The 12,896-nt window shown below is 33.9% G+C and overlaps 2 long non-coding RNA genes across 2 annotated transcripts; one reads left to right on the top strand and one right to left on the bottom strand.

The window, feature by feature from the left end:
- The first annotated feature begins 163 nt into the window (after positions 1-163).
- On the top strand, positions 164-7,467 carry LOC114729265 (uncharacterized). Its single transcript, XR_003738720.1, has 3 exons — positions 164-404; positions 2,012-2,092; positions 7,157-7,467. It is a non-coding gene; the product is annotated as an uncharacterized LOC114729265 (long non-coding RNA).
- Positions 7,468-7,809: 342 nt separating this feature from the next.
- Positions 7,810-12,429, bottom strand: LOC114729262 (uncharacterized). Its single transcript, XR_003738719.1, has 3 exons — positions 12,258-12,429; positions 10,423-10,522; positions 7,810-8,298 (listed from the first exon to the last, which is right to left on the bottom strand). It is a non-coding gene; the product is annotated as an uncharacterized LOC114729262 (long non-coding RNA).
- Positions 12,430-12,896: the final 467 nt, after the last annotated feature.

The raw sequence follows: 12,896 nt of genomic DNA on the forward strand, positions 1-12,896 counted from the left end.
GCCAAAATTTTTTGACCTGAACCCATAAGGCCATAATAGATTCTTTTCTTTAGCCCAAAAATCCAATCCAAATGAAGCGATTTTTTAATTTTTGAATATAAAGGCAAATTTAGCCGTTTCATTTACAGTGGCACCGCATAATTGATCGGCTGAAATACTTTCGAATTCAGAAGTCGAATCACTACAACGGCTAGACTGGGATTCTGTTAAGCTATTAATATTGTTCTCACGTTTGCCTACTTTGGTTCCTCTGTTTGCTTTGATCGTTTATTCTTCAGTGGTTGAACATCATCTCGCGTCAATCGCCACTCTAACAATGGCTTGGATCGCATTCAATTCCACCAACAACATCTACACTACACGGCCTCCATGATTCGATCTATACTTCAATTCCTGAATTGTCGGTACGCAATTTTTCAGGCCTTTAGCTCCTCTGGCATTCTTTGATTTGCCCCCTTTTCTTTCCACATTAGTAGTGGAACTCAGGTGTTGTAGTTTCATTTGCTTAATTCAATCCTGATAGGCAATAATTTCGGATGTTCGTATTGGAAATTCGTCTTCGTTAATGTGCCTTATTTTATTGCTTTGTGTTTCTATATATTTTCATAACTTGTCACTATATTGAAGATTAGAGACTCTCCGTGTTGCGTATCGTAAATTTAATAGGTGGATATGCTTTCTATTTAGAAACATTTTCCCATTGCTTTTCCCTGCCAGTATTTTCTGCGTGCATTTTCCTTCCTCATCCACATCAATACTATTTTCCGTCCTGAATTTTCGCTTTCTACCGTTGCTTTCTTAGTGACACCTCCCTCATAGGCACGAAGTTCTCGACTATAAAGAAAGAGAGGGGTGATATAGCTCGCTGGCTTGATCGTGGATTTTGGAGGCAATTTAATGTGAACAGCTTTGGAGGAAGGGATTTTTTTATTTCCAGTTCTGGATCTATGGAGACAATAGGATTCAATTATGAGAATATTATTAATTATAAATCATAGGATTTATTTGATTCCAATTTAGTTGGTTTTCTTCTTACTCTCCTCTGGTGAATTAAGAGGAAGGAATCCATATATCTAGCTGTCTAGTAAATTGATAAATTGAAATGAATTGATTCTATTACATATGATTATGATTCTCTTTGATGCCAGAAAACGTGTACACATTTCAGTGAGCGAGCAAGCAAGGACTTGAGCTTAGTCCCTTCCTTCTCGATAAAAGTCCCTGAATTCAGAACTTTAACTCTAAGTCGAACTCCCTTCTCTATTTCACTTCCTACATCTCATTTACTTGAGGAGGTTAACTACTTCCTCTCCCGATTAGGCGCAGCTTATGAAGTTGGAATAGTTTTCTTTCTTAGTTTTTGTATTTTTTGTTATCAAGAGAAATTTCAACCATATTTCTCGTTCCATTAATTCTCTTTTTTCTCCAGCTGGAAGCCATGGTTCTTGTGTCCGAACTTCGAACTCGTTTTATACTTCAACTCCGGTTTGCTGTTCTTGAAAATTATATTTAAGTGAAAGGATCTCGGTTGATCATATCAGACTTATTACACGTCCAACACATTGTGGAGAGAAAATTAGTTGAAATGGTTCATTACTGTTTAAGAAGCTAATAATATTATCAATTGAATTTAGTGACAGATCTAAGGGGATCTAATTGACCAATGAAGTTTGAATTTTGCAGAGAGAGAGAGAGAGAGAGAGTTTGGATTCATAATTTCATGGTCGATGGCCCCCTACTTGTCCGATAAAGGTAAAAAGGTTGAGGCCATTATTAGGAAGATGAATGAGGTATTTGCCAACAAGGAGGCTCTTGGCCTTATTAGTCTGCAGTCATATGAGTTTTTTTTTAATTATTGGAATTTTCTTCTCAGCCTAGGGAGGGAGAAGCAGGCCCTTGCTATTTCTGGATATGACTTATAGTTTTAATTTTTATGCAAGACTATGATCAGATGAATATTTTAGAGCCTTCACTTTTAATGCCCCATCTCAACAGCTTTAATTCTCTATAGATGCCATGTCCACCGATCAAACGAGGTCCCCATCCTCAAAGTTAGCATTGGCCTCCACTCATCGTCTGTGATCTCCCGCAGGTTTTTTTCTCTCTGGCTTGCTCGGCTTCTCTTTCTCTTTGACATGAACAACTCTGGTTGTTGTGTTCATCCTTCGATCCTTTTTCAGGGCGTGTTTGAACTATTTTTTTGCTTTGAACTTTGGTGTGTTGTGCTTGAGAACCATATTCAATTTTAAGTAAAAGGATCTTGGTTGACCATATTAGACTCATTACACATTTTATAATATTATCAATTGATTGTTCATTACTGTTTAATAAATTGCTGTGTTATTGTTAAGTCTATTGATAAGCTAATAATATTATCAATTGAATTGCTTGGTCCGCTATTGTCAAATTTGCCGATGCTTCCATGTAAATTGTCTTGCTGTTTAATAAGCTAATTGATAATATTATCAATTGATGACATGTTGCAAATTGTTGCCATTGAAAATTACGAGTTATTTGGTATAGAATTCGGTTTTGCTAATTACCTGTTGGTTTGATCCAGAAACCTGATTCCGACCACCTAAATAACTTATTTGTCCATCTCTTGTGAAATCTAACCATGAATAATAGATTTATGAGATTTCTTCTTGATTTCCCATTATTCTCTTGGAATCGCAAAAGATTTTAGGAGCATGTCCCTTTATCAGCGTTTAAGCTTTAAAGACATTTTTATCTTTTTAGCCCTTTAGGCTATAATCTTTTTAGCTGTTTTAACATGTTTAATTATATTTCATTCTTTAATTGAGTTTTAGCCTTAAAGAAACATTGGATATCGGATGTCACGCCATAGTATAATTTCATTATATACGAAAGATAGCTCTAACTCTGCTCCACTACCAACAACATCCTCCTCATTAATATCGTGATCATCATTGATGTCATTATAATCCTCACTGTTCGTGAAGTGCTTGTATAAGATTGAAAAGATCCATATTTGTATGGACATTTAGAGCTTGTCTCAAAGTGAAAGCTTTCCCATTATGCGCTCTAGGACATAGCACATATTCAAAATCTTCAGCTATAGGGTAGCTCTTCACAACACTAAAAAGCCTTTTCATGAATGATACACCATAGTCTTCATCTAATTGTTCCTGATCCTTCCCTCTTCTTCAAGATAAACCTCAAATCCTACATTCTATAGCTCTAATTTGGCTCCACTACCACCAACATCCTCCTCATTACTGTCGTGATCATCATTGATGTTATTATAATCCTCAATGTCTATGAAATGCTTATCTAAGATTGAAAATATCTATATTTGTATGGACATTCAGAGCTTGTCCCAACGTGACAGCTTTCCCATTATGAGCTGTAGGACATAGCACATATTTAAACTCTAGCTATAGAGTAGCTCTTCACAACACTAAAGGCCCTTTCATGAATGATGTTACATTGTCTTCCTCTAATCATTCCTGATCTCTCTCTCTTTTTGAAGATAAACCTCAAATCCTATATCGTACAAATCTTGGGAAATATCCACCATATCAACTGATACTTGCTTACCATAAGCTATTGTGACTTGGAGTCCTCATTTAGGTTCTCTTCTGTTGGGAGAAAGCTGCATCCTAGCTCTAATCCGGACTATATGTTACCTCAAAGTCTTCTTTGGACTCTTTCTTTTTTATTTAATAGTTAAGGGTTATGAGTTAGGCAAGAGTCATTATAACTGGACAGGAAATTATTTTTAAAAACTCTAAAAAATTTAGAAACACAATGGATATTTTGGGTTAAACCTTGATTAAGTTGGATTGACTTATTGGGCCTAATGACCAAATAATGAATCTCCATTCTTTAATAAAATTGCCTCCAATAAAAGATTCTTGTACTTTGAAAAAAAAAAAAAAGAAGGCCTTGTTTGATTTCTTGTCTTAAAAAAATTTAGAAACACAATGGATATTTTGGGTTAAACCTTGATTAAGTTGGGCTGACTTATTGGGCCTAACAACCAAATAATGAATCTCTATTCTTTAATAAATTGTCTTCAATAAGAGGATTCTTGTAATTACAAAAAAAAAAAGACCTTGTTTGATTTCTTGTCTTAAAAAATTTTAAAAAAAACTTGCTTAACAGCTAATTTTCAATTAAGTGTTTTGAAAAAAAAAAAATAGAAACCTATTTTTAAAAACAAAACACTCAAAACAATTTTTATGTTTTCTATTTTTCATATTATGTTTTGTTATTTTTTTCTAATTGCTCTGGTTTGCCCTTGCCATTTTGTCTCTCACACTCAACCTCTTGATAATTGGTATGTTTCTACATTGTTTTTCAATCCTCCAACTCTCAATTCGTCATTGACGCACTAACAAAAACTCAGTTTTCATTCCCCCAAACTTGTTTTAAAAGACAATTATATAAAACTATTCTAAAAACATTAGTTGTAAAAGAAGTGACTATTTTCTACCAGAGTCAATGGAAAAATAAGTGACTTCTTTCATTTCATCCTTCTTTTGCGACTGTAAATATAAGGGAAACCAATAACACCCTCATTGTTCTCACAACTCCTAGAGACTCTTAAAGACTTATGATCTTGTGTAGCTAATGACACTAACTTATTCAGACCATGCAAAACACAAAGTCGAAGGGAGGTCTTATGTAAATGACCTTTAATGCCATTTTGTCTGTGCCAAATTTAGATGCCACGTGGCTAAACCTGATCCATATCCTAAGAGAATGAGGTTTATAAGTTCTATGTTTAGAAAGTGTCCACGCTCATTAATATTGAACAAATATAATAATATATAAGTCTTTAGGACTGTTGAAGTCCAAAGCCACTAACACTCCAATTAGAATAGTTAATCAAAAGTATTTAGATGCGTAACATAGTGAACGGGACCTAAGTGGCAAATATTAGCATTTTAAGCTTCCAAAGTCTCCTTTAAGGTACTAGCACGAAAACCATCACCTGAAAATATTAGAAACCATGAAGCGAGACAAACGCTTCAATAACAAACATGTACTCATGAGGTGTCAAGTGAGATAGTTATAAATTTCAAGCGTATAACAAAGAATAAATTCAACAAGGCCTCACTATGAGGGGCCAAATGTACTCCTAGTACTCATAGGCCTATCCCTCATTATGGGAAAAGAAGAAAAAACCGTACAAGCCAACCAATGTCTCAAAAGATATCATCTTAACATCCAATCAACTGCCAGAACCAAAAATAATTCATTATCTCAAAATACTCTATATTTTTATGCTTCAAAGGTATAAATCGCATAAAACACTTTCCAAACCTTTCATTCACAATTCTACAAGTCCTAACAATTTTTATACTCAAAAGATATATCAAACACCATCAAGTTCCAAATAATATTTTATTATCTCAAAATATCAAAATACTTATAAACAGTATATATAACAAGTGAGAGATAATTTGACTCTTGGAAAGGATAATTTACTAATGACTATTCCAAAATGTTTATAGGTAGTAAGAGGGCCTTAATCCATTGTGTTCGCCCCTTTTAGGAAGTCAAACAAGAGGAGCTTTTAGAAACCTGTGCAAAAGACATAAAAAAACTTTTTTAACCAATCCTAATATTACTCTAAAACGTCTACAAGTATGAACGTCAACCATTATCCTTTTGCTAAGCCTCAATTAATCTCAGTCAACACTAATCCGATATAATGCGCCTTTGTTATCAGTTTAAGCTTTTGACATGGTAATTAGTGTCACATCTTAAATTTTAGGTTTAGAAGTACCAGAATTAGCCTGAAATAGGCAAATGGACAGACTATCAAACTCCTTTTGGCAGAGGTTCTAGAGGTTTGCTGGAGGGACACAGAGGAGAAAGTTAAAGAGTATAGTGAGATGAGTGTATGCCAAATGTTTTGTTGAAGGCCTCAATGAGGTGAATTATAAAGTTAAGTTGAATTAGGACAAAAATAAAAATTATGTCAAAAAATTCCAGAAACATCCTAAAAAATAGGACATGTATGTGAAAATTATGAAAATGTCCTTGGATTGTCTTTAAATAAATTTTAAAGACATGTGGCTTGATGATATAGGCATGATATCATAAGTACACTTGTCACTATAAGACAAAGAGACGGTTAAGATTAAGCCACTTATTTTCAAGATCAACGGCCAAGAATCAATCTTGTTTTCTACATATACCCCTCATGTTCGTCCAAGGCTCATGGAAATTATGGGAAAACTCTTACAAAATAAATTCTAGAGAGAGAAAGAAGGGGAGAGAAAGACCAAATGATCCCATACAAGTTTTAAAACAATGTATGTTTACGGTTTTTGATGTAATTTTTACTACTTTTCTTGTTGTTAAGCTCGGTTATGGATTTTGGGAGTTTGAAACTCTTAGGGGGTATGCTGCATGAAATTCTTAAGAGTAGGGAAAGATGGAATTGATGTTTAAAGGCTTGAAAGGAACAAGAATCAAGTGGTTTCATGTTAAAATTACTTAAGAAATATTTTAGCCAGAGCTTTGATTATTTTGATGCTTTCAATGAGAAAAGAAATTTGAAAACATTAGAATTAAAAATAAAAATTTTAGACTCCAAGTGCGTACTATTTAGTCAAGGCTAGTTCATGGAGAAAGAATTTGATTTTGATTATTTTGAGCTTGAAAATAGATTTTACATGCAAATTTATATGACAATAGCATGTGGAGTTAATTTTAGAAAGATTGCAAATCAAACTCAAAAGTTAGAAATTAATATAGTTGCAAGAAAACAAAATGTTCATATTGTTGATTACCATAGCTTTAATGAACAAATAGAAATGTTGTGTTGATGAATTTAGGGTCATGAGACATTAAGAAAGAGGAATATAACAAAAGTTAAACAAGTAACTTCAATGCTGGTAGCAAAGGGAGCAAGAGCGAGTTAATATAGTTTTAAGAAAACAAAGTGTTGATATTGTTGATTATCATCGCTCTAATGAATGAATGGAAATGATGTGTTGATAAATTTAAGGTCATGTATGACGTATTTCTATGTTTATATAATTTTACGAAACCATGCATTATAATTGTGAATATATTTGAAATATGCCATCGGCTTATGTGTTTTATGAGAAATGCATGATGATTTCTAAACACGTCATTATTCTCTTGAATCTCACTCTCCCTTAACTAATCCCAGTAGGTGATAAGGATGAAGCAAAGGATGCATGAAGTGGAAGAAGGAAAGAGGAAAAGAATTGAAAAAAGTTATCGTATTACATAGTATAATTTGTATACCTGTATGTTGTAAATGTACTATTGATGGTAAATGATGATTGTGCATGGAAATAATTAGTTATAATTTTTTAAAATAGGACCAAAAATCTGAAATACCCGAGAACCAATTAGACTTTACCCTACGAGCATGTTTCATGAATCGTTTTAGCTGTAATGCTACCAAACAGTACTCTGAGGAGTTAAAGGAGGATGTTCAGTTAGTGTGTTGCGTATGATGTTCTCTTCTTTTAAGAAGTCAATCAAGACGACTTTTTAGAAACCTGTGTAAGAGGCATAAAAATGCCGTAAGGTGCTATAGTAACTAAGCTAGCTCCAAGTAGCCTTAGAAAATACAGAATTTGGTTAGCTAAGCTAGAATATTAGCTTAAAAAGGCTTCACAATGAGTTCATTCTCTTGAATTATTATTTCTAAATCTTAGAAGTATTCTCTTGATACAAAGTACTCTGATCCTAAATATAAGACCCACATACATACTAGTATAAGGGTTTTGTATTTAGGATTGAAGGAGTATTAATTTTTCTTAATATACAAAAGGAAAATGATACCTAGAAGTATTCTTAAAAATGCAAAATTTGATCAGCTAAGCTAGAATTTGTTTTTACCTTAGCTAAGAAAGACTTCACAACGAGTCCATTCTCTTGAATCCTAGAAGTATTCTATCAATGATACAAAGTATTAATTTTTCCTCATATACAAAAGGGAAACTCTCATTTGTACTTGAAAAACAACTAACTCTAAGAAAATATGAAATAAGTAAACAATGAAAACACATAAAATATTATCAGCTGCAACGTTAAAGCTGACAAGATTCTTGCAACTTCATCCTGAAACCCTGAAGTTTACGATAAGTTGATAGGCTTTTGCAGCTGGGAGTCCTCAACATCATGCCTTAAGCTATCAGCGTAGCACCCTAATTTCCTTAACTGTCATGAGTTTGACTTTTGCCATGGTAGTATTAAGATCCACACCCTAGACCTCTGTTACAAACTTTTAGAATAATAGTTAGCACTTCGTTCTTAAGGTCTAGGGAGCCTTTTAAAAACCTGTGTAAAAAAACATAAAAGACAAAAATTTAGCTAAGCCTGTGTAAAATTTGTTTGAACCAAGAAAAGCTTCACAATGAGTTGACAAGACTCTTGCATAACAAGATCCACACTCCAGACCTATGCTATAAACTTAAACTTTTAGTATAATGGTTAATACTTATTCTAGAAGGGATAATGAGTTGACAAGACTGTTGCATAATAAGATCCACACTCCAGACCTATGCTATAAACTTAAAATTTTAGTATAATGGTTAGCACTTTATTCTTAAGGTATGTATTATCCCGTAAAGCATCATTTTTGCCCCTACTAGAAGGTCACAAGGAATAAAAGCCTGTGTAAAAGACATAAAATATATAAGAAAGTTCGAAAGTTCACAATGAGGAAATGCCAAGTAAAGACTCAAAACTACATAAAATATTATCTGCTAAAATCCTAAAGGCATAAGGCATTGTGGTTGAAAGTAATTCGGATAAAGTATCAATGGGGAACAAGGATCAAAAACACAAAATATTCTTGAAATGCCTATTCGACAATTCATATATCTAAAATGATATAAAATTCCTAATTAAAAACACAAAACAAACTAGAAATAAACATGCATGCCAAAGATGTGCCTAGTCGTTTTGTTGATAAATATTACTCTATTTGCAGGGGCTTCTATGCACAAAATTAATGTTATAAACGAATGCATGACCATGACCACATTTTGCAAGTGCTCAAGCATGAAGGTCAACATCTCTAAAACCATGGCCTAAGGCTCAAAACCAAGTGTTATTTGTGGGTGAAAGTAATTTGGGCAAAGCATTAAGGGGGACAAGGATCAAATTAACTTTGGGAACGTAAAAATGGCTCAAATGAAAATGGGATTGTAGTGGGGAACTTCAATGTGAAATTAGTATATAATGCTATCCTTGAAGATGATTACCACAACGATGTTAACTAGGATGCCACATGGATGTTTGATGCACTTGCTGCATGGAAAGTGACAAAAATATGATGAATCCTCCGTCATTGCGACAAAAAAGTTGCATAGTCACTTTTTGAGGATAGATCTTTAAGAGTGGTTGAAATGGAATCTCATTGGTTGTTATGGTGGTTTAAAAATAATAGGACATTTGAAGGGAAAATTCCTCTCACCTTGAGGCATAAGCAAAAGATTTGACAATACTATTTAATCGCTTAGATGAGTTTGGTCATATGGTTTTTGGCTAATCAATTGTTATTATTCACTATGTTTGTGAAAATAATGGTCACTAGCTTAGATGGTATGGTTATTTACTAGTCAATTGTTGTTATCCATTTGGTTGTTATAGTCATTTTTTATATCTCAAAGCTTAATAGTTATTCACTCTGGTTGGCGATAGTGGCTACTAGGGAGGTGGGAGTTTTCACCGAATTCCAAAATCTCTATTTAGTCTTCTAAGGACTGAGTTTTGAAAAATTAAGGGTTAAATTTAAGGATTTCCTAGGTTATCATGTCCTAGCTCAAGTCACATATAAGTCATGAGTGGGCGTTTTTTTTCCTTTTGTGTCAAGACTAATCTTTTTTCCTTGTATCCTAAACCTTATCCTATCATGATTTAAATATTTGAATCCTTGTGCCTAAAGTTACTCTTCCTGGCTGTGTCCTTGTCTTTTCTTGTAACTAATGCTTGCTGGCCCATCACATTAATACACGCCCCAATTTAGGATTAGTTAAAAAAGTATTTGGATGGAATCAAAATAATTTTAAAAGTGCTTTTATAATATACGAAATAAATATATTAAGGAGTTTATCTCCATATGGAAAAAAATCCTTTTAAAAAGCAATTTTCCTAATGGCCAAACACCCTAATTAATAGCATACACGCTTCTCATAAGCCTAGGGCGATAAGGCAAGCGGAGATAAGTCCAAAAATCTCTCTTAACATGCCTTTCATATATAAAGAACTATAGGAAATCGACATAAATAAGCCTAGTGAGCAGTGAGGCAAATGAACAAAAGTTCAAAACTCTCTTGAACACTAGGACTTTCAGCAATCACCGAGGGAGAGTAGACAAAATATTATGTAAAAGCTAGCTTCTGAACATACCATTCAGATATAAAACCATAGGAGGTCAACATGCCAAACACAAGTTACCTCTGGACGTTATAAATGGCTATCAAAGAGTTGGAGATGAGCTTGTGACTTGGTGAAAGAGTAAGCCCAAAGTCAACCCTTAGATCCAAGAGCTCCAATCCTGGTAAAATAGTGAATTTCACATGATAAATTCAAGAATTAGCCACTGCCATATATGCCTTACCAATTTTCTAAATTCTTTTTTTTTTTAAATACAATGAAAGTAACCAACTTTCCAAATTCTAATCATGAAGGATTCCAAGGTTTAAAAAAGAGAGAGCTCAATCTTGGACTCAACCTTATTCTTAAGCCTCACCCGAATCCTTTTCTCACAAAGAGAGAGCTACAAACCAAACTAACAATAAAAATAAGCATGCCTTATGCTAAAATCTTGTCACCAAAACCCCCAAGCATCCTTGAGTTTTGGCGACCAAAGAAATGGTACCGGTACCCTAGTAGTAAGTCATAGAGACCTCGAAGCTGCTCCTCTAAACACTACTCCTTTCCTTTCGTTTTCCATCTAGTTACAAACTTCTAAAGCATTATCATTTATCAATATGTTATAATTTTAATTAATCACAAATAATAATATAATTTTTTGAGCTTACTGACTATGTTTTGAACAAACCAATTTGCAATTTGTAGTATTCTAGTATAAATAAAATTTTTTTTTTTGGATCTTGGTATTTACTTTTTCTGTAGCGTAGTGCTCAAAACCCAAACTTATAAATTACACATCATCAATCATGTTAATGTTCATTTAAATTAAAATCCTTTAAATAGATCGTATGTAATGGCATATTGGTTTCATCCGTCACCTTGATAACGAAAAATACAAAAACCAAGAAGGCAAACAATTCCAAATTCTTACGCCAACAAAGCAATGTCAATGTTGCAAGGGTACAAAACAATAGAACTATGCTTGAGATTTCTCTTCCATTTTATCTGCGGATTATTCTCTACCATACCAATTAAATCAATTCTAAACATAACTGGACACTTCAATTGAAATAGCATAATAAAAGAGATCAACATCTTCTTGTCTGGCTCTTATTTTCTTTTCTGTAACTGATACAGAGAGGAAGTGATTACTGGATCAAATTCATTTTCTTATAGCCTAAGGGAAATAGAGAAGGGAGTTCGACTTTGGGTTTGAGTTCTGAGTTCAAGGACATTTACTAAGAAGGAAGGGATTGAGCTCAAGCCGTTGCTTGTTGGCTCATTGAAACTGTCCACCAGAAAAGAGGAAGAAAAAGACCATCTATCCTCAAAGTAAGCCTCGCACAAGATTAAGAAAGTATACATGTTTCTGGCACGAAGGAGAATTATAATTATGTAATCAAATCAGTTACCGAAGGATTCCTCCTCTTGATTCACCGGCGGTGAGTAAGAAGAAATCCAACTAAATCGGAATCAAATAAATCCTATGATTTATTAATCAATATATATTCTGATACGATCCTGATAAAGGTAAATTCACGAAGGAGGATTCACTGAGACAGCAGCGATTGAAGGTGAAAATTCAAGAAGAAAAATCATACTGATGCGGAGGAGGGAGGAAAATTCAGGAGGAATATATATTGATAGGTAAAGGCAAAGGGAAAATGTTTCCAAATAGAAAACATATCGACCGATTAATTCCATACGTAACACGGAGAATCTCCAATCTTCAAGATAATAAAAAGTTAGAAACATGAAGCACATCACTGAAGACAAATTGCGATATACAAGCATCCCAGATCATTAAGCAAATGAAAACCACAATGATTGGGCTCCATTGGAACACATCGAAAGAGAAGGTGGTAAATAAAAAAAAAAAAATATTAGAAGAGCTAAATACGAGAAAAATTACGCACCGAGAATTCAGGAATCGCACTATAGATCGGATTTAGGAGGTCGTCTTGAATCGAACACAGTCCAATCCCGTTGTTCGAGTAGTTGAACACCGACGCAAGATGAGGTTCGACCACTGAAGAACAAACGATCGAAGTAAGAAAAACACGAACAGTGCTATAGAGGCCCAAAGTAGCCGTTGCAGAATAGTTCCGTTACATTTATGCGACTCTCGAATAAGAATCTCAATCGATCAGTTACGTTGTGGAGTTGTGCATGAAACGGCTGATTTGCCAAGATTTTTCCTCTTTTTGTTTTTTTGGGCTAACACATTTGCCTTTATTTTAACCGCTTCATTTAAATTGGATTTTTGGGCTGAAGAAAAGAATCCATTATGGGCCTCCAAAAGAAGAATCATGGCTTGCGAGGTTTAAATCATTAAAAAATAACAAGAACTATGAATTGTACGCGGCCATAGTAGATGCAGGTCCACGAGCGGGAGAACCAGGGCACGCCAAATATTTCTGTTATTTCTTTTTTATTTATTTAGTGTCTCTGGCAATTTATGCCAACTGACATATACATATACACACCACTCCTTCAATCTTTAATATAAGACCTAATTAACTAATTTAAATAGATTGAGATTGTTATTAAATTAT

Source organism: Neltuma alba, unplaced genomic scaffold (assembly GCF_004799145.2).
Source record: "Neltuma alba isolate B1F8T4 unplaced genomic scaffold, ASM479914v2 tig00012618_pilon, whole genome shotgun sequence".
Lineage (NCBI taxonomy): Eukaryota > Viridiplantae > Streptophyta > Magnoliopsida > Fabales > Fabaceae > Neltuma > Neltuma alba.